This window comes from Misgurnus anguillicaudatus, chromosome 13 (genome assembly GCF_027580225.2).
Source record: "Misgurnus anguillicaudatus chromosome 13, ASM2758022v2, whole genome shotgun sequence".
NCBI classification, from domain to species: Eukaryota; Metazoa; Chordata; class Actinopteri; order Cypriniformes; family Cobitidae; genus Misgurnus; species Misgurnus anguillicaudatus.
Genome location: NC_073349.2, coordinates 31122907 through 31145043, shown reverse-complemented (window position 1 = coordinate 31145043; position 22137 = coordinate 31122907). Strand labels below are relative to the sequence as shown.

The 22137-nt window shown below is 35.9% G+C and overlaps 1 protein-coding gene across 3 annotated transcripts in view; it reads right to left on the bottom strand.

Annotated features, from left to right (window-relative positions):
• Nucleotides 1-22137, bottom strand: part of LOC129431165 (vitamin D3 receptor A) — a 68014-nt gene that overhangs the window by 28554 nt on the left and 17323 nt on the right. Inside the window, exon 1 of one of the 3 annotated variants that reach the window (XM_073875598.1) lies at nucleotides 1035-1189. The exons of the other annotated variants lie outside the window; for them this stretch is intronic. The gene's annotated coding sequence lies outside the window, so the exon portion shown is untranslated. Of the gene's footprint in view, nucleotides 1-1034; nucleotides 1190-22137 lie in introns of those variants that run through there. 3 annotated transcript variants of the gene reach the window in all.

Here is a 22137-nt window from a genome sequence, read left to right as displayed (position 1 = left end):
GTCAGTGCAAGATGTTTTCAGTTTGGACAGCTCTTATATTTATTTTAGTCTAGGACTAGTCTAATCCCTGTCCAGGAAACCGCCCCTAAAAGTTCAATTATTTTTAAACCATCTGAAAGCTTTCCACGGATCTATGGTTTGTTAGGATTGGATAGTATTTGGCCAAGATTCAACCATATGAAAATATGAAAATTGAGGGTGCAAAAAAAATCCAAATATTGAGAAAATTGTTTTTAAATTTGTCAAAATGAAGCCCTTAGCAACAGATATTACTACTGATAAGATACATATTCTGATATTATTATGGTAGGAAGTATACAAAATATCTTCATGAAACATTATCTTAACTTAATAACATCCTAATGATTTTTGGCATAAAAGAAAAATTGAATGTATTTTCGTGCTACTTATGATTGGTTTTGTGGTCCAGGATCATATAACCTGATCAGCATATCATCTCCATCAAAAACAATATCATTTTATTATGAGTGTTAGACTTCAGATGAATGAAAGTTACAGAGATAATTCTTCAATATCGTGTTACACAATCTGCTCACAAACACTTCAGATACTCGCTCATCTTCACACTATTTACAAAACAACAGGAGTGTTTGTGTAGGCAGAAAAACAGCAGCAATGCACAGTAAACATTCACAAAGTAAATGTGCATTGGACAAACAGAGAACCCCCCCCAACAAACTGAGTAAATATATTGTTTACTACTTTGCTTTTCAAACTCCTCAAGTATTTCATGTCGGTTCAGCATTTTTGATCAGACACGACACTCCTGAAAGCGTCAGACAGCATTCAAATTCAAGGCAGGAGGAACGGCAGCTGTTTCGCGGAGAAGCCGTCCCTATCAGCGGACGCTATCATCGTAACTCAAATCCAGTTGAAACAGAGCCGAACTTTACAAAACTGATCTGAGATCAGAAACCATCGCTTCCCTCAGCTGGAATTCTGAAAGGGTGTCGTCTCTCCCACAACACCAGAGGCATTTTTCCGGGGTCCCAACGTCTAAGCTGAATACTTACCGAACGCTGTCCATGGAGGGAGAAGGTGCAGCGAAACAAAAGTTTCCAAAAGCAGGACTTGACCCAGATCTGCACATCAGACGCTGAACTTTAGACCTTGTTTTAGCATTGGCTAGAAAAAGAACAGGCCTCTGGTAACTGGCAGACAGACAACAGTAAGTCGGAGAGACAGAGAGAGAGAGCTTGCAGTGGAACAGGGGGCCCTGAATCCCGTCAGTGGGGCACGTTTATGGATGGAACTGCTCGGGCGGAGCTGAGTCCAGTTACACTTTCTGTCTGAGTAATGAAACTCATCGATGTGAACCCTGGAGGAAATGATCGTGTATTGATTAACACTTAAAACACAAGACTGGATGAGTCAGATTTAAAGCTCTGGAGGATTATCGCTACGGCTGGGCGATATTGACAGAAATTCATATCTCATATCAAATGTCACAATCACTTTTATTAAAAGAGCGTATGATGCAAATACAGTTCAAAGACACGGTTTCACTTAGGGCTGTACGATAGTGTGGGGAAACTGACATTGAAATGTTTTGTTTTTCTGCAATGTATATTGTGATGTGAGAAATACTGGTTGACTTTACCAGATTAATTAGCATTTCTTGTATAGCCTTTATAGATTTTTAATTTCTGATTTGCCTATTATGTTTAAAACTGTTTTACATACTGCAAAACTGGCAAAGGCATCCAAAATAGTTTTTCTTTTAAAATAAATACTCTGGGTGCACATTGTGATGTCTATGCTGCAACAATATATTGTGCTTAATGGTAGGCGATATGCCCAAATTGGACACCGTTCTATCGTCAGCCTGTGAGATCGCCAATGCAATACTGTATCGGGGGGCAGGACAATAGTTTACTCATTTATTTATTCATTTTTTACTCATTTATGACAAGGCACTTGATTGGTGGACAAGAAAGAAGCTGATTTACTCTGTCATGACCGTAACCTTCTTAAAACTGATGCCATTAATCTGAGAGCATCTTTAAAGGGATAGTTTTGCCAAAAATGATATTAAACCCATGATTTACTCACCCCAAGCCATCCGACATGCATATGTCCATCATTTTTCAGATTTAACAAATTTTTAGTAACAAAATGTTTTAGATCTGTCAGTTAATCAAATGTAAAGTTACAGGGTCCACGTCCTTCAAGTCCAAAAAATGCATATATCCTTTCCCAAAGAAATCCAAACGGCTCCAGGATGATAAACAAAGGTCTTCTGAGGGTAACCCATGTAGTGTTGTTGTAGAAATATCCATATTTAAAACGTTATAAATGAAAATAACTAGCTTCCGATAATAATTTTTGGCCGAACTATCCCTTTAACTATCCCTTTCAGCACAGGCGCTCGGAAATTTCCTGCGTGCCAGGGAACAGGAACAACACACTCGCTGGTTTTAACCCGCTTATAACTTCTCTAGTGCAAGGAAATGTCAGAGCCACGTGTATTACAAGCTCATGTGCGAGCTGAGGAAGAGTCAGAGTCATGCCATTACAAGTTCAAGTGCCAGGAAGACACCATGCCACGCGCGTTCAGGTCTGAGCAAGAGTCCAAGATGCGTGCATTAAGTCCAGGTGCATGCGAGACGGAATCTGCACATGTGAGAAAAAGCATGCAATGCGCATGTTAATGTGAAACTATGATGATAATAATAACAACTATCGCCAACTATCGACATGAAAGCCCACTACACAATAGTATCGTTTATTGACACAACCTTAATTGTGCTGCCGTAGTTTCACCCCCTGTTTGAAAATATACAGCTTAGTGCTGCATAACGATTAATCGCAACTAATCGTTTTCAGAATAAACGTCATATATAAATACACACACATGCATGTATATCTGTTTAAGAAATATTTACATGTGTATATGCATTTTTATATTTACATATAAATATGAATACTTAAAGGTGCAGTTTGTAGATTTTAGTGGCATCTAGTGGTGAGGTTGCGAATTTCAACTCAACTCTTTCGAAACACAGAGCAGCTACAGTGTCCGTCACAGACAAACATGTTGTCGTCTTTGAAAACATAGTGACACGCTCTGTAGAGCAGTTTGTCCCTTTAGGGCTACTGTAGAAACATGGTGGCACAAAATGGCGACTTTCATGTAAAGGGACCTACGGTGTATGTAGATAAAAACGTCTGATTAAAAGGTAATAAAAAGATAATGGTTCATTATGTAATGTCTTAACCACTGAAAAATAGTTATGTTTATTATATTGCATTACTATCATTAGATCCTCTGAAAATTTACACATTGCACCTTTAACTCTTTCCCTGCCAGTTAACTCGTCAATTAAGAGAAAACACTTCCTTGCCAATGACGAGGTTTTCCGGCAATGCGTATTTACGCTATTATCCACCAGGTGCCACTCTTACCCAAATTATAAAACATCGAAATTATCTAAGCTTTTTGCTCAAATTGTGGTATTTTTGAAACATACCCATATTTGAGAGGTAATAAAGAGTACAAATGAAGGTAGGATGAAACTTTTTTTGTGTGTGTGTGTTTGAAAGCAGAAGGTCTTTTTAATTTGATATATTGTATGTTTATATGTTTAAATAAGAACATTTTCTGGAAGGTGTTAAAAAAGTTTGTAAAAATCATTTTAAAAAATGCAACGGCAACTTTAAAAAACGCTGGCAGGGAAAGAGTTAATATATATAAAAATTCTTAAAATTATACATGCATGTGTGTGTATTTATTTTTACATAATTATTATACACAGTACACACGCCTATATGTAAACAAAAACTTTTATTGATTAATAGTAGCGATTAATCATTATACAGCCCACATACAATTGCTCAACATGCAAGCTTGCTGGAAAGCTTACGTCTGATCACAGTGTACATTTCTGGAACATTTTCCTTTCACACTGGTCTATGTGAAAGGAAAGTCAATAAGAGGACTTGTATGACCTATGATTAAGACGCAGGAGAGGGTCGCCAAACAAAAAACGATTTCTTCAAAACAATCAACGGGTCCAGAAGAGCTTCACAAAAGCTCCGGTACAAACCACAGATGTGTGTTTGATTCCTGGAGAGATGTTGATTCACACACACCTTCAAAACAACCTGGAGCAGATGTTCAGGAGAACATCGAGCAAAGACAAACTTCCCAAACTGTGATTAAACTGAGGGACTTTACCCGAAACATTAAATCGTGACCATTCGCGTAGCTGTTCAACTTTAAACCCCTAGCAATCTCACAGCAAGTGCCGCCCTTCATCAGGAGGTGAATGAACTCATTGTACAGATACACCACAAAATCAAATAAACACGAGAACATCACCTTATCTGACTGATAAAGTAAAACAGCTGATTTGGCAAGAAAACATTTTGCCTGGGAATCAAAGAACAATGACCAAAGTTATATACGAGTGCTTTTGAAACTAAATAGATTTTTTTAAGTTTAAATAAATCTAAATAAACATCTCAATGTCATTCCACTAAAATATTTTTGAAGATTTGGAATGTTAATTAAAAAAAACATTTTTATAAAAGTTGGGGGGATTACATGTGGTCTAAAACAGCACATATAGGGGCGGTTTCCCAGACAGGGATTAGCTTAAGCCAGGACTAGACCTGATTTTAATTGGGAAATATAACTAGTTTTAACAAACATACCCTACTAAAAACATTACTTATGTGCATTTTGAGGCAAAACAAAGGACGCTGGCGTATTCCAAGGTACGTCAGTGCAAGTTGTTTTGAGTTTGGACAGCTCTTACATTTATTTTAGTCTAGTACTAGTCTAATCCCTGTCCGGGAAACCACCCCGTTGTGTTTAAGCATTCCTGTCTGTTAGTTATCATTTTTATCTTTCACATAGACTATGCACACTATGAGATTAAAAAAAACGCACAGTAAAATATAACCAACAGTAACATGTCAGTGCGTGTTTTGTGCAGATGTGGGTTGGTTGTCTGGCGTGTACCGCGTGTAGAGTATGTGGTTAATGTTTTTAATGTTACATTCCTGGGACACCCACAGTGGTGCATGTTTGAGTTACTCAGAAATCTACCATCCAGAAACTTCAAATCCCACAGCAGGGAAAAAATGACAGAACTTTAGAAAACGTGTGCTTAACATTCTCATAGCAATGACAAAAGAGAAGTCTTTTTAATTATAAATTAAAGATGACGTTAACAGACTGCATTTAAGCTAGATCTGAACATTCTTACTTTACCCTGAAGGGTTAATAGTTTGTTCTGGGTTTTTTCTTATGGACGCAAGTCAAAGTTCATGTTTAGGTTTCTGTGATATTCTGGTCTTCGGAGGTTTTTAATATCTCTTATAGGGCTGCAACCGAGGAGCAACCTTCAGATCTTGTTGATGAAGCCAATACGGAAGTTCATACAACTGCAATTCATTGACCGGCCACTAGAGGCTCCAAAAGAGAGTCAATTCCCATAGACCACCATGTTAAAATGTCCAACTTTACAGTAGAAAATAATACGTTTACAGCCTGGTACAAAAATCGTTTTTGGTCTGTATAGCTAATTTGGCCCTTCATGGCAACTGTGAGTTGGGTGAATTTTTTTGTAACTCATCCGTTTAAATGTTATTAAGCCTGCATAATTAAGGTGATAATCACTTGAGTGATGTTTAAACAGCCACTGCTGTCACCAGAGTCGAGCTAGGCAGGCGTGGCTGCAGCACCCACGTCCCGCCTTTTTACCCATTTTCGGAGTGATGCGCGGTGACGCGCGGCCGTGATGGCGACGGCAGGCACCACCTACTTTAAGCTTCAAAAACGAACTTCAGAAACCTATGGGTGACGTCACGGACACTACATGAATCTTTTTTTACGGTCTATGTCTGCAACTAACGATTATTTTCATAATTGATTAATCGTAGGATTGTCAAATACATCATAAACATGACATAGGTCTGTGACTAAGTGGATTAGTAGTTCGAGCCATAGATATTGTGTATAGATGCCACATAGACTTGATGGCTCTACTTCTGTAATGCTCACACATGCAGTGTGAATGCTCGAACCTGTTAACATCAGCGCTAAAAAGATTAGTTCTGCAAACGCACCGTTCACGTATGCATTGTGTGAAAGCAGACTTAGCAGTTATGTGTCTAAACTGCCGAATGTAGCATCTATGTACATATATATCTATGGTCTGACCTGGTGTTATTGAGTAGAGGCAGGGACTAATTAGCATATTCATACTGTAGATCTGCGTATACTAAATGAGCCACAGGTGTAGAGTTACATTCAAGTGCTTTTAAAGCATGAAGAAATAACTGTCCCAGGATAAACTTTACATTTTTAAGTCAAGACTTATCGACTACAGGGGGGCTTTAAAAACAAGGTTGGACTCTTTGTGAGGTCTCTAAAACATCACTTCCAGGAACAGAGGGTCCAATGAGGTACACCAAACTAACATGATTTATTACAGGTGAGAAGAGAGTAAAAAAAGAAATTCACACGTCAAGTCCTCGATTTAACAGCTGTGAGCTGGCAGTACAATGATTCGGACATGTTTCAACTACAAACAACACTAACCACATTTTCCACCGAGAATCAAAAAGCCAGCAGGGAATTTCAGCCAATCTCTCAAATCCATCTGACAACCTCATCATGACCTCTAGACAAATTCACTTCATTTCCTTCTTACTCTTGTAATGCTGCTAGTGTTCGGATTTAACTCTTATAAAAACACAAGGACACACACGCGCACCCCCGTACACACACACATACAGCGGATGTTCCTGTATGTTGTTCTAGTATTTAGCATTGGTCTGATTATAGCTGCTAGTCCACAGGTCAGATAGACATTAATGGTTAACCTAAAGAAAGAGTTCACTAGAGACTAAACAGATTTACACTTGCATGTCTTTGCTGAAAGATTACAGATGCAACACACACTTTGAAAATACAGTAGAGCTTTCTCAGTATTGTAAACATGCACGCTTTTCTAAAGAAACATTATAAATATATATGACACTTTCTGGGTTTCCATCAAACTGATTTTATGCACATTTTGAAGTATTGCATTAGAAACGAGTGATGAAAACGCCAAATTTCAAATAAAAAAGTTTTTACGCTCGCTTGAGGTGGTTTTTGATTTATGCAAAAAAGTATAAACGCGAATAAAGGGAGATGGCAACTGAATTCTGGGGAATTCTGACGTAGCAAACATTAAACCCACGTGACCGATCGTCTGGCTGCTTCCGCTGTTGTTGGCTTTCCCACATATGGGAATCGACGTCGTCGTAATGCCCTTGCTGCTCGTGCCTGCATCTAAAATTCTGCATTCCTTTTTCTGTGCACAGCATTTAGTTTGGCAATTACAAGCTGAACTGCTAATAAATAAAAGTGCAATCTTGTCTCCATTTTTTTAAAGTGTGCCTTGTTTTATTTACTGTTGGTTATCAATACTACCTTTAAAGGAGACATTTCACAAGACTTTTTTAAGACATCAAATAAATTTTTGGTGTCCCCAGAGTACGTTTGTGAAGTTCTAGCTCAATATACCCCACAGATAATTTTTTATACATGTTAAAATTGACACTTTGTAGGTGTGAGCGTGAGTGTGTCCTGTAAAATGCAAATGAGTTGATCTCTGTACTAAATGGCAGTGCTGTGGTTGAATAGTGCAGATTAAGGGGTTGTATTATTAAAATAAGATCCCCTTCTGACATCACAAGAGGAGACACATTTCAATGAATGGTTTACCAAAACTAAGTTACTGGGTTGATTTTTATCACATTTTCTAGGTTGATAGAAGCACCTCGTAATTTTAACTACTTTTAGTACTGCTTTTTAAATTTTGCAATCAATCAATTATCGTGATTACACTTGTCTGTCTGTTATGCTTTTTATTTCCAACATGTACATGATTTAAATAAACCGTTTTGGGTAGGACTTTTTATTAGCGGCGTAAAATATCTTTTAAATGCTATTGTTACAAAACTTTCCTATTTCTGTCCATTACGTTGCATAATATAAAAAGAATACATTATATTTTAAATTTTGGGGTATAGAAAGGGCTTGGATTTAAGGTAAGGTTTGGGTAGCAACATTATCGATACAAAGGTTTGTAAATGTTTTACAAGTTAGTAGCTGTATAAACGTAATGCTACAATTAAATGTACAAAAAATATGTTTTGTGGTTTTGAAAATTACTTATTAATACTACGTATTAACAGTGAGACCAGGCTATAAATGCAGGTGCTGACTGAGTTCAAAGCATGTCAGATTACTCAAACCACATTCAAAGGTCATAAAAAACCATATGATCACTTCAGATCTGTAGTGCAAATCCTGATGTGTTCTTGTCTCACCAAGGACCGCTTACTAACATGTCAATCAATAACTGTGCTAAAACATGGACTGTTTAAATTTGGCCTGTTACATGCTTTTAAAATAAAGATTGCAGTATGATGCTGTGGTTTATTTACGATAAAACAAAGCTTTGACCATGGCACTCAATGACTCTGTGTATACCGTTCAGTCAGTCAGGGGCTATTTTTGCATTGATAAATAATGTTTTCGTTTTAATATTTGTATTGTGTGGTAACTGTTTTATTAAAGCAATAAGGTACTAGAGACTGTGCTGAATCGTGAATAAAAGCGTTCTTCGTGTCCGCCCTAACATTGCCCGTCAGCTGTACTTGCAAGTATTTTAATGCTTGCATAACGAAATGTAATTAGTAACTGAAATTACAAACTATTAAACATTAAAGTGACAAAGGGGCATTATTTCTTAAACTGCCCACTTTGCCTTTTAATACAGTAAACTGCATGAGGGCGGTAAGTCTACAGGGTCTCTAGGTATGTGCCGAGCTGTTTAAAAGACACTTTTGGAGGTCTAAAAGACACTGGAATGTTCTACACAGGGAACACACGTGGCTCTGGTCATAGGTAAACCCTCCTTCAGTGGACAGAACGATCAGTGGATCAATTACACAGACTGAACCACAGCAAAACAACTTCTGCACGCAAACCAACGGACCACTTCAGCCCCGCTGACTCTGTACACCACAGCATGGAAAACAGCTCTTGTTAACACTTCTCGGAGCCGTCAGAATCCGTATGTACAGTAGCTTATTCATATCAAAGTGAAAATCTGTACTTTACTCCACACGCGACCGCAGAATATAAACGATCCGCTCTGCAGCTCAGGGAATTCAAGAGCTCCCACGTTTAATCAAAAAATGGCAGCAGCGTTGAAAGCCAACATCAACACATTAAACAGCTGAAATAATGAGGGCCTGGTCCTGAAGAGATCCACGTCTGTGGCACCTTTAACCACTCGCTAAAGACAGAGAGACAGAGAGAGCGAGAGAGACAGAGAGAGTGAGAGAGAGAGAGACAGAGAGAGCAAGATACTTTCCACGCATTAAATCTATAAAAATATTACCTTAAAAGTGCCAAAGAATGAAATGGTCTATTATTACCTTATTTGAAAGGGTCATGAATAATAATGTTGAGAGCAGCTCTCATTGGCTGTTTCTTAGAGCAGCTACTTCAGTAGCTCTGTGTGTGTAAACAGATCTTATGCTTGAGTCTGTATCAGATGAAGATACAGATTTTGGAGATTGTTAATGGACGTTTCTGAGTGGTAAATTAGTGTTTTTTTCAGTATTATTCTAACGTCAATAGTAGAACTTCAGCATAAGCGCTAGCATATAGCACTAACTAGCATATAACATTAACTAGTGTTGGGGGTAACGCATTACAAGAAATGTGCAGTACGTAATAAAATTACTTTTCTAAAGTAACGAGTAAAGTAACGCATTACTTTAGAAATGTACACATTAATATTTTAGTTACTTTTTTTTACAAAACTAATAGGAGTTACTTTTCAGTTTAATTAATTCAATAATTTTTTTTACTGAATTAAACTAAATGTAGTCACGTAGAATTATGTATAGTACCATAACTGTACATGTTTTTTACAGTATGATGCCTTTACCGCAGTTCCATTTTACAGTATAATATCCATACTGTAACCTAGTTTTAAAAAATATATTGCCTTGAAGGGGAATCGAACCCGGGTCACCCGTGTCGTAAGTCCGTAACACTACCACAGTACCACAGAGTCACTTAATAGAAATTACTCACTACACTCCAAGGAGTAAAATATTGGCATCACTAGTGTTTTGAAGTCTTGAGGTCGAACTCAAATCTGACGGTCAAGCATTTATCCATAATCCCTTTCTTGTTTCTATCTACAATTCTCAATAAATTATTTAAACTGCTGAAAAACAATTCACATTTTGAAATTTGCTTCACTGCTAAAAGCATAACAAATAAAATGTATTTAATTTCATAGATATATTTTATTTTTCCATTTTATATGCTTTTATAACACTGTTTTATTCAACTACATTAGCACTACTGCTGTTGTTTTACAGCAGTCTACCGCAAATTCAAAACATACAGTAAATCACTGTAAATTAAATTTTAATACCCATAATGCAATGCATATTACAGTAATGAACTGGAAAAAAAATGATGGTATTTTACTGGGCATTTTGTGGTAACTGTAGAAATTACAGTTAAGTCTAACAGTGTACACAGGAAAAGTTCAAGTCATAAACAGAGATGGCAGGCCATTTTTGCGATGGAAATAAGCAATTTCTGAATGCAGAACTTCTCAGTCATAAAAAACACCTGCAAGGCCTGAAACAGATCAAGCCTCAGCCAAGTAAAAAAAAGTAATGCAAAAGTAACCTAAAAGTAATTTAAGTATTACTTTCAATGAAATGTAACTAAGTAACGCAATTTGTTACTTTTTTGGGGAGTAACTTAATATCGTAACGCATTACTTTTAAAAGTAATTTTTCCCAACAGTGGCATTAACTAGCATATAGCGCAAACTCAGCAGTCACAACTTTGTTTTTAGCATTGTAACAACATTGTAATTAATTTAATGTGTAATTTAATTTTGGGGGGTGTACATCTGGACTGTAACGTAACAGTTGGTGTTATGTTGAGATTGGTCTGTTTTCCAGCGGTCTTTTGCATGCACAAGGTTTACATAAGGAGGAGGAAACAATCGTGTTTAAAGCTCACGATATGTTATTATCATGTACACAACTCTTATTATTCATAAATGCCTACATAAATACAGTTTTACATTCTACCGCACCTTTAAAACTATTCTCAAAATAGCTCAACATCTCAAAGACTCATTCATCTAATGTGAATAACAATGTTAGAGTACGTAATTGTGTAAGCAATAATTAAACAGGTGTTAGTTACATTTTCTGAATGTTTTGAGTAAAATTACATGTACTAGTGGTAACATTTAGTCATATTAGCACAAAGAGCACTTATCCAGTTCCTGCGTATTATTAAAGATGGCGAATATCTACTCTTTTTTTTTTTTACCGGAGTGAGTCAGAAGGACAGGAGTCTCTAACCTGAGGTTAACCAGATGATCTCAACAACCCTGCCATTCGTGAATCAGTCCTTCCAGAGCCTGTGAGCTGCTTGAAAATATAAAAAAATCAGACTGGCAAATGCTGGATGTAATACCAATGAAACGCCCACAGCTCCAGCACATAAAATAAAATATTAAACATCTTCATTGCATCTAAAAGTCACTCGTACAGATCTGATAACTGAGGCAATTTATACTCAAACTACATTATATCAGCAGTTATTGATCATTTCAAGTTATCATTCACCAGTGATAATCAGCTGGTTAATATTCCAGAATGATGACATACTGGAATAAATTATCTTCCCAGTTTTACAGTAAATGATGATATACAGAGCAAAACTGATGTCACTTCATTCATTTATCTGCATGTTTTTGTGTTTTGTTGCCGTGTTTGGATTGTTAGTTAGTCCTCATTGATTTGAAATCATTTAATCTCTCATAAAAATGAACATTGTGGCGTAGAAAGAATTGAAATGACGTCTTCACTGTCCTTGGCAAACCCAGATTCTGTTGTTATGGCAACACACTTCCTGAAACGCTAATTGATGTTTTTACCACCAAACGCCGAAATAACATGTGGGAGTAAGAGAGCGAGAGACACAGAGAGAGAGACACACCCAGAGAAGAGAGGAAAAAGGGGGGAGACAGAGAGAGAGAGAAAGAGAGAGAGACACACCCAAAGTAGAAAGAAAGAGAAAAGGAGGAAAAGATGGTTCTCCATATTTTGAAGAGGAGCAATCAAGAGCAACAAAATGCTACAAAAGCCCATTTACTTAAAGGTGACCTATTCTGCCCAATTTAACAAGATAAGTCACAGCGAATGAGTTTAAATAATTTATACAGGCAGTGAGCGCTTTCAGTTAAAGGTGCAGTGTGTAGATTTTAGCGGCACCTAGTGGTGAGGTTGCGTATTGCACCCCTCCCTTTCGAAGCACATAGAGAAGCTATGGTAGCCAACACAGGACAAACATGTCATCGTTTGAGACAAGGTAGTGACAAATGCGCTCAATCATCGAAAAGTTTGTCCATTTAGGGCTACTATAGAAGCATGAAGGCACAAAACGGCGACTTCCATGTAAGGGGATCCGCGGTGTGTGTAAATAAAAACGTCTCATTCTAAGGTAATAAAAACAATACAGTTTATTTTCTAAGGTCTTTATACAACACTGAAAACACAGTTATCTATATTATATTGCATTGCTGTCTAAAGATCCTTCTAAAATTTACACACTGCACCTTTAAAATAGATCAGATTTCTACTAATACAGTCTGAGACAATAGTGACAGCAAAACTGGAGCTACAACGTGATAAACACACTTGCAAGATTTTTTTAAATTTGCATATTATATGCATCACTTGTTCTAAATGTGAAGTTGGATCATTGGCTCAAGCAATGTGATGTCACTGACGAAAAGGGCATGATCGGAGACTGTTATGGGGATTTTTAAAATGATTTTATCATAATAGGGTGTTTGTGTACACACTGCGCACACACATTTATGTTTACACACCATGTAAGTGAATTTTGCATAATAGGATCCTTTTAAAAACTATTCCTGAACAATTCATCTGTGGATAGTACCAACAGAATTCTAGCACAGGGATACCCCCCACACACAAATATCTGTCATCATTTATTCACAGTCATATCATTCAAAACCTGTATATGAATCCCTCCTTTTGTGGATCACAAAAGAATAAATGTCTCTGTGGTTTTGTGTCCATACAAAGGAATATCAATGGGTGCTAACAATATTTGGTTACCAAACATTTAAAAAAATATCTTCTTTAGTGATCTACAAAAGAAAGTAAGTCATAAAGGTTTGGAATGACGTGAGTGTGAATAAATAATCAAAACTTTACATTAATAGAGCTGTGTTTCCATTACCCATTCCATAAACTGACAATGCCAATTGAAAATACGACCAAAGGAAACATGCCAGTGTCGCAAAAACTCCTATATATTGCAAAAAATGTTTATGCTTGCATTACATGGTTTTTCAGGCAATTCGTAAAAGGTGTATTTTGCAAAAATGCAATGGAAAACGTTTATGCGCACTTTCAGGACACTTGATGTACGCAAGTCACATAATAGTTTGAAGATGACGCGTTATGTGCTAAAGCTTCCCAGAAACACCTCATAAGTTACACCTCATACGCTCCTACTGTAAGTGTAACAAGCTTTCCTTGGCATAATGTCTCCTTCAGTTAAAAATAATGGCTGGTGCGGTGGATGTGATATTACATTCTAAAAATGGCTGGGTTATTTTTGACCCATAATTGGTAAATATTGTACAGAACACATGCTGGGTTATAAATAACCCCATGCTGGGTTAAAAATGGCCCAATGTAGGGTTATTGTTATGCAACCATTGGGTATAATAACCCAGCAGTTGGGTTAAAACAACCCAGCATTAGATCAATTTTAGCCCAGCGGTGTGTCCAATATTTACCCATTGTGGGTCAAAAATAACCCAGACATTTTTCGAGTGTAGCAAACCTACCAGATCAGTCAACGTTATATTTGAAATGACTTATCGCAAGTGGAAAACCTACGCTTTAGTGGCATATAATCATTAAGTGGAAACACAAACGGTTTTTAATCGACATTTAGAAAATATCGCTAAAGTTTTGAGTAAAAACTGTAAAGGAAACGCAGCTATTGATTAACGTAAGCAATGATTACATTTTCATTAATTTAATTGACCAATTTACTTTCTTAATAAATCTTTAATCAAAACATAATGTTATCTTGGAAACAAACTGGCTACTGATTAAGCAACATTAAAGTGCACCTACTGTCCGATTCACGATTTTACATTTCCTTTGGTGTGTAAGTGTGTATTATTACATATTAACGATATGCAAAAGGTACCAACCCCAAGGTAAACGATGACGCGAGTTATCATCTCTAACTTAAATCTCTTTTCTTGGACTACAACAAATACACGGATTGTAAGCAACAGTTTACTTCCTGGGATTGTTGACGTAGAGAAGACCGACATTATCATAATTCCTCCCGCTTCGGACTCAGCCTGTAAGTTAACTCCTGTTAGCATTGCATTGTGAGCGAATCTTTTAAACATGGTAAGGGGCCTCACATTTCCAGCTGACGTCAGACCAATCACAACATACAGATAAGCTGGCCAATCAAGGGACACAGCGCTTTTTAGATCAATGAGCTTTGTACAAAATCAGTGCGTTTCAGGAAGAGAAGGAAATCTGGAGCTACAAAAATGTATGATATGTGGAAAATAATGTGTTTTTTACCCATGAACCATGTATTATACCAAATACACAAAATAACTTTGTTTTTAGCAATGAAATAGGTGCCCTTTAACCTATAATATCACAGGTCAATGTCGTGCATTTCAAGATTTCAGACATTTTTTCTCAATATCTTCATATATGTGACCCTGGACCACAAAACCAGTCTAAAGATTTAAATTGAGATTTAAAGATAATCTGAAAGTTTGAATATAAAATCTTTCCATCGCTGTATATTGTTTCTTAGGATAGAGCAATATTTGTCCAAGATACAACTATTTAAAATCTGAGGGTGCAAAAAATCGAAATATTGAGAAAATTGTAAAAATGAAGTCCTTAGCAACACATATTAATTATGATAAATACATTTGTGATATATTTATGGTATGAAATTTACAAAATATCTTCATAGAACATGAACTTTACGTAATAATGATTTTTGGCATTTAAAAAAACCCATACAATGTATTGTATTGCTCCAAATATACCTGTGCTACTTAAGACCATGGTCCATGGTCACAGATTAAGACCTCATACTACAGTAAATTCCAAGCTCTTGATGGTTTCTAACATTCTCAGAGAGGAAAATAACAGATCTTTAATGAAGCACTGACTGTACACAGTGCTGAAACTTTGACAGGATGGATGCAAACAGTAATTCGCAGAACATGAACTCAGGAACACAGATTCTGCCACAAACCAAAACTACACGCCACAAAATGGAGGAAAATACCGAGAACGTCCCGACCTGCTGAGCTTCAAAACCAAACCTCTATAATTACGAGTGCATACGCCGCACTTCAACATAATCAATCCGCAAGTTTTCCATGTACCCATAGTTAAATACAGCGCTTATGTGACCCCCTAAAATTACAGAATGTCTAAAAAACATCAGACCTGAGACGAGAGAAAAACATCAAAACAAACTAAGACCATGAATCATTGAATGTAGAAGTTTTTATAAATCTGCATGAGCATTCAACATCTATTTTTAACCTAAATGACTGTTAAATAGTGAGTTTTCCTTTTTACTCTAATAAACCACAGGAGTCTTACAGCTGAAGTCAACCAATTTACTTTCTTAATAAATCGTTCAAAACACACATTAAATCCCCAAAACACAATTACACTTATAACCAAATCATCACAACTCAAACCACATACGGTAAAAAAATCTTAAAGGAACACGCCCACATTTTGGGAATTTAGCTTATTCACCGTATCCCCCAGAGTTAGATAAGTCCATACAAACCTCTCTCATCTCCGTGCTGATATACTGAGAACTATATTCTCTGAAGACGAAGCACTGCCGCATGGGCGGAGTGATTTGCACAACTCTGACCGAACTCTCTGCTCCTCACCAGGGGCTTCTCGTGTGCTGCGAGCAGATCACTCCGCCCATGCGGCAGTGCTTCGTCTTCAGAGAATATAGTTCTCAGTATGTATACTGTTAAAAGATCGCTGTGTCTCATATCACCTTGTTATTTGTACACGGTTTGACTATACAAATCACAACACATAAATAGGAAAATGATCGCGTTATTTTGTCACTTATTGGGAGCAGTATACTAGCTGGAGCCATGCATTTCCAGTCTTTGTGCTAAGCTAAGCTAGCGGGGGCTGCGTCAGACAGAGTTACAGCACGCACGGAGATGAGAGAGGTATGTATGGACTTATCTAACTCTGGGGGATACGGTGAATAAGCTAAATTCCCAAAATGTGGGCGTGTTCCTTTAAAACTTGGTTTTATAAGTATTTTAACCCACTATTATTTATCTTGACAAAACATGAGTTGCTACAACTTATAAAACAAAACTGACTTATTTCAAAAATATTTTATAAGTTATAAACACTAGTCAATATAAATAATAGTAAGTTAAAATGACTCAAAGTTGATTGAACAAAGAAATTAAAAGGCAGTAATCAGTATACCTTAAAAAATATGAGTTAAAAATAAATCATCATAAATATTTGTATTAAAACAGATACATTTTATAGGATTAGCTCATCTGAGAATGGGGCAATTCCATGCAAATATTAAGCTTATCCAGGGCTCCAGACTAACTTTTTTCATTAGGAGCACAGTGGCCCCCAACTGAAAATTTTAGGGGCGCAACCAGAAAATTTAGGGGCACACACCGTAAATCAACATGCTAACCAAATATTCACATTTCTACTAATTTCCACTGTATTACAAATAAATACTTTCATGATAGATGCAGAAAGTACAATGTGATGTTTCAAATTCATTGTCACATCACAAAAAAAGGTCAAATTTACTGGTCGCACATGTGCGACTGGATGTAAAATTCAGTGGCACACTCTCAAATTTTGGTGGCAGTCTGGAGCCCTGTTATCATGAAAATTTACTTAAGTTTAATTTACTTAAAAAAATTGAGGAAAGTTGCCCTAAAACAATTAAGTAATGCTAACTGACACAAGAGTATGTTTAACTTAACATTTCTAGTTCAGTAAACTTAATTTTTTCAGTTGATTTAACTTGAAATAATTTGTAATATCAATTGGTTTGTCCATCATCTTCACACTGTAAAAAAATCTTTGCTGCCTTAATTTTTTTAGTTTAATCAAGTCATTTTAAATGTCTATTATTTATCTTAACTAGAGAGGAGTTGTTATAACTTATACAATAAGTTGACTTTTTAAGCTATATTTTTAAGTTGTAGCAACTCATCTCTTGGTATAAGATATCTCGTCAATTAAGAGAAAACGCTTCCCCGCCAATGACGAGATTTTCCGTCTTTCCGCAATACCGCTATTATCCACCAGGTGGCGCCCTTCCGCAACTTTTTAAACCCGGAAGCATTGCCCTATGGCAAGCGGCTGCATGTCCGTGTTAGTTTTAAAGATCTCTATATGGGATCTCTATAGGGCTGGAACGACGCGTCGACGTAGTCGATTACGTAATTACGTCGATTTGCCGGAAATGCGTCGATGCGTCACATTGTTTACGTTTTCAAATGAAGGTGGCTTCAGCTCCGACCGGATAATACAAGTGTTATACCAAACAGCCAGAACGTGATCAAAAGTGTGGGAATACTTTAAGCAGAGACCAAATAAAACACATACTGTGTAAAACTGAAATGGCATACCACAGCAGCGCAACATCTGTGCATGAACGGATGGGCAGTATTTCAAATACATGTATTTAAAATACGTATTTGAAATACAAAATAGTATTTTGTATTTTAAAGCCTTTGAAAAAAATGAAATGTAATTTGTATTTAAATACATTTAAGATGAGTATTTTTGTATTTTTAAAATACTCAAAATACTTTGAGCCAGTCAACCAGTCAGGGTGCTGTTTTCATGCATCAACTAGTTCAGACCAGACAACAGAGTTCAGGTAAGCAAATATATCTGTGCATCTTTTAGTGGGCAATAATTGAAATGTTGGAGTGGGAAATAAAGCAAAGGCGATTGAATTTTTGGGTGTGATGTGATTTGTGTTATAACTGTCGCAAAAGGAAATTCAAATTCACACTTGCACGTTGGCAGGTAGTTGCACGCTACAGTTGCACTTGCACATTGCACGACTGAGACAGAGTGTCGAACGCTGACAAATTGGCCTACACTTTTGACTTAAAGGAAAACCACAATTTTGTTTATATTTTACTATGTTCTTACCTCAACTTAGACAAATGAATACATAACTATCTTTTTTCAATGCATGGAGAAATAGCACACAGTTTGCAGCATTTCGACCTCAGCGCGCAGTAACATCTTCACAGGAGTAATGATGTTACTGCGCCAATGGTTGAAGTGCTGCAAACTAAGTGCTCTTCCGCCATACAATATAGTTATAATTTTTTATTCACTTAAAAATCACATTTTATTTTGTGCCACCATACTTACTTGTGTAACTATGTAACAGTCTTTAAATAGGGAAAACATGGAAGTGTTTGGTGGCTTCTAAATTCATCCCTGTTTGGATCCTAAGGAATAAATGGGACTAGGCTAAATGCTAACACATTCATGACATGCTGTGCAAAGATTAAGTGCACACACAGTATTGAAAAAAGATAGGCATGTATTAATTCATCAGGTAAGAACATAGTAAAATATTGAAAACTGTGTAAACCTAAAAGGCTTTTATGCTTGACGTGCTTTCCATTGTATAATTCTGTGAAATGACAAAGGGCGACTCGTCATTTTGAAGACACATGAAAAAGTTTTTATGATGTTTTTATAAAACATCACTTTACTTGAAGGGGTGTTCATAAGGCTGACATGACACATTCATAATCATAACATGACACGTGTCATGAATATGAAGGAGATTTTATGGATGTTTATGACAACTGTCATTAAGTGTCATTTGTTCAATTATGTCATTTTTATTGCAAAGATGACATTGTTTGAGATGTCTTTGTTACATTAAAGCAACACTATGTAGTTTTTTTTACCTTTAAATAATGTCTCTAAAATTATTTCAGTGATAGAACAACTTTTAACTGGGCAAATTGTACTGTTGCTGCAACCCGAGCAGCCTCCTAGCTGCTACAAGCACACTCTGAAAGTGGCGGTGGAGGGTAGGAAACACAGCCCCGTCCCTCCCCCTGCCAGCAGAAGAGTGTCTGATACTAGGCACTGTTGCACTTTTCAACCACATGGGGGAGCTGTAAGTCATTTTAACATGGAAACTACATTGTGTTGCTTTAACCCATACATCATAACTTGCCATGACAACATAACTGACCACTTTTTACCAGTGATACAAATATAATTTGTCATTAAAATGTCATTAAGTGTTAATACTCTGTTAATTAGTTTTTATAACAGCATCATGAATATTCTTCAGTTCATAATGTTAATTTGTCCGAGTATTAATAATATTTGACATAGTATAAACACTTAATGCCATTTAAATCATGGTTTAATGTAATGTTAACCCACAAAGCTAGGTAGTTTCTTAAGTTTGATAATTATTGTTTATAATTTATAACAAGATGTGTTGTATTGGTTTATGTGTCAAGTTGTCATAACAAAGATATCTCAAACAATGTCATCTTTGCATTAAAAATTACATAATTAAGTAAATGACACTTAATGGCAGTTGTCATAAATGTGCATAAAATCTTCTTCATGTTCATTACACATGTCATGTCATGATTATGAATGTGTCATGTCAGCCTTATGCACACCCCTTCATGTAAAGTGTTACCAAGTTTTTTTTCTAGTTTTTTATTTTTTACAGTGCGGGGGAAAGCAAGAGGTACGTAAAATAAAATGAAAGTTTTTAAGTAGTTGCACACATCTAAATGCTTTTTGGCATTCAGAAATAGACCCAGATAGATTTCAGCCTAATAGGGATACTTGCACAGAATCACCAATTTCACATGTATTTTGTGTATTTTCAAAATACAAAATATTGTATTTGTATTTAAATACATTTTTCCTCACAGTATTTTGTATTTGTATTTAAATACATTTTTCGACACAGTATTTTGTATTTGTATTTGAAATACATTTCCATGTATTTATGCCCATCTCTGTGCATGATCATCTTAAAAGAAAACAACCTGGAGCTCTCCGACCTCAAAATGACGCGATGCCAGCGTAAGTATTTGAATTTTTACAGTAAGTTTTTATCCAACAATAGAATCAATGCAGGCATATATTGTGCTTAATACAGCTGTGTTTACATCTTAGTTTAATACGAGCTGCTAGACGCCTGACAGACACGACATTGCATCGCGTCTGGGCAGTATGTTGAAACAGTAAATAAAGAGCAGGACATGTTTAACTTTTTATATTAAGAAGTTATGAAATAATAAGTTACTGTTACACTGAGATAGGCATGTGCCCGCGTGCACTGAAAGCCAGCTGGCAGCGCGGAGTTCCCATAGCTTATTTTTTTGCTATGTGCGCAGATATAATAAAAGCTCGTCTCGTTAGGTATTCCTGACATGCGTTTATTTAAAGTAACAGCAGCGTAAACGCCGTTTATAAAATATTCGAAGATCATACTAACTAAATTTGTATTTACCCGAGACTTAAGAAAAGTTAAATGTTAAAGTTGATGCTAAATGAGAATGCAGTAACGTTACTACTGATAGTAATAATATAATGGTTACATTTTATAATAAGGGTTCATGAATCACAATGAACTTATTTTTACTTCAGTCTGAACTAATGCTGAGTAAATGCATGTACTAATCATAAACTAATGAAGAGTCATCATTAAGTACAACATGACATGTTTTTTAGTTAATGTATTAACAAACAATGATTTCATGTGAGTCATTTTGTAGTTAATGATGACTCTTCATTAGTTTATGATTAGCACTAGGGCTGGAACAATAAAGAGCGGGACATGTTTTTATATTAATAAGGAGTTATTATTCAGTTTGATTTATTTTTATTTTACTTCTTTAATATTAATATATTTTATTTGTTTAAGGTGAATAATGCCCCTTTTTCACTGTTTATGTTAGGCTGAATTAATGTTGGACTTGTTTTTATGTGATTTGTTATATTTTCCTTGGCACTGGCACTGTTTGTGTATTTGTTTAATTGAGAAAATGCTTCAATAAAATGTTGGCATTAATAGCAGATGTTACATTTATTATTTGTAAAAAAATCTTTAGACTATTCGATTAATCGAAAAAATAATCGATAGATTAATCGGTTGAAAAAATAGTCGAAATTTGCAGCTCTAGATCTCTATGAAAAGTCTGTCACAAAAATGGAATTATCTCAGCTTTTTGCTCAAAATGTGGTGTTTTTGCAGAAACCTACCCATATTCAAAAGCTGATTACAAAAGAACTACTGAAGATAGGATGAAACGTTTTTTTTTTGTTTGAAAGCAGAGGGTTTGTTCTTTCATTTGGTATATTGTATGTTTATATATTTAAAGAAGAACATTTTCTGGAAGTCATTAAACTTTGGTGAAAATCATAAAAAAAACGCTGGCGCTGGCTGGCAACTTTTTTAAAAACGCTGGCGGTGAAAGAGTTAAAAGTAAAAAAAAATTTAAGTATACGTCCAAAACTTAAAATATTAAGTGAGGTTTACTTCATTGTTTCAAGTAAAAACAATATGTGCATTAACAGTGTGGTATCTTATGTCTTGTGTGTTTTGTGGTTTAAATACCCATGCAATGTCTCATCCATAACAAAGTTTCTTCCTCAGAAATGTGCATATAAAAGTTAAATAAAATAAATATTAAATGTTTTTTAAAGAGCCATCCTTTCTCCATTTGTTGGGTATTACTGCTTCTGGTTTGTGCATTTAAATTCACAGAATTCCTACAAAGTAGGAAAAAAACTTGCATGTTTCCCTCATCTAAATAGAAAACATGAGCATAGACTGATTTTTTCTGATGTCTGAACAATAAAAACAGATGGTTGAAAATATTGGTAATAAATGCATTTTGTAAAAAATTA